Genomic DNA, 1,049 nt, shown 5'->3' with positions numbered 1-1,049 from the left:
GATTTAGCTCAGCGGCAAAAAGTGCCTGCCTGGCAAGCGCAAGGTCATGAGTTCGGTTCCCGGTACCAGAGAAAAACAAAAACAAAAACAAAACAAAACAAAACAAAATTACAATACTCTGAAAAAATAGATTGAAGAGGATTTCGGAAAATGGAAAGATATTTTTTGTTCATGGATAGGGAGAACTAAAACTGCCATACTCCCAAAACAGTTATACAGATTTAATACAATTGCGATCAAAATACCATTAGCATATGTCACAGAAGTAGAAAAAAACATTACTAAAACTCATTTGGTACCAAAAGAGACCTAGAATAGCAAAGACAATCCTGTGTAACAAAGGCAAGGTAGGAGACATCACAATCCCTAACTTGAAATTATACTACAATGCTACTGTGATAAAATCAGCATGGTACCGGCAAAAAAACAGACCCAAGCACTGATGTAGCAGATTAGACGATGCAGACACAACTAGAAACACACTCAGCCAGTTTATCTTTCGCAAAGGAGCCAAACATCTTCACTGGAAGAAAGACAGCCTCTTTAATATATGGTGCCAGAAAAACTGGCTCTTTACATACTGATAACTAAAACTAGATCTATGTCTATCACCATGCACTAAAGTAAAAAAGGATTAAAGATCTAAATACTAAAACAGAAATACTAAATCTTGACGAGAAAGTAGGTAGAAATTTTGAAGACATAAGGGTAGGCAGAGAGTTTATGAACAGAAATCAAACTGCACAGGAAATACTTCAAAGAATCAACAACTGGTATGTCACCTTATTGAAATGTTTTACACATCAAAAGAAATCGCCAACAGAGTAAAAAGAAAACCCACGAATTTTGAAAAGCTTTTAGGCAACTATCCCTTGGGCAAAGGACTTCTATCTAGAACATATAAAGAATTTTAAAAAATCACATCCCCCAAATTCAAAGACCTAATAAAAAAATGGGCATGTGAGATGAATACACACTTGTCAGATGAAAAAATACAAATGGTAAATAAATATATGAGAAAATGTTCAACATGATTGGTCATTCGAGAA

Source organism: Chinchilla lanigera, unplaced genomic scaffold, assembly GCF_000276665.1.
Source record: "Chinchilla lanigera isolate Chin_1 unplaced genomic scaffold, ChiLan1.0 scaffold00147, whole genome shotgun sequence".
NCBI lineage: Eukaryota > Metazoa > Chordata > Mammalia > Rodentia > Chinchillidae > Chinchilla > Chinchilla lanigera.
The sequence above is the reverse complement of the archived record's forward strand: the minus strand, read 5'-3'. Positions refer to the sequence as shown.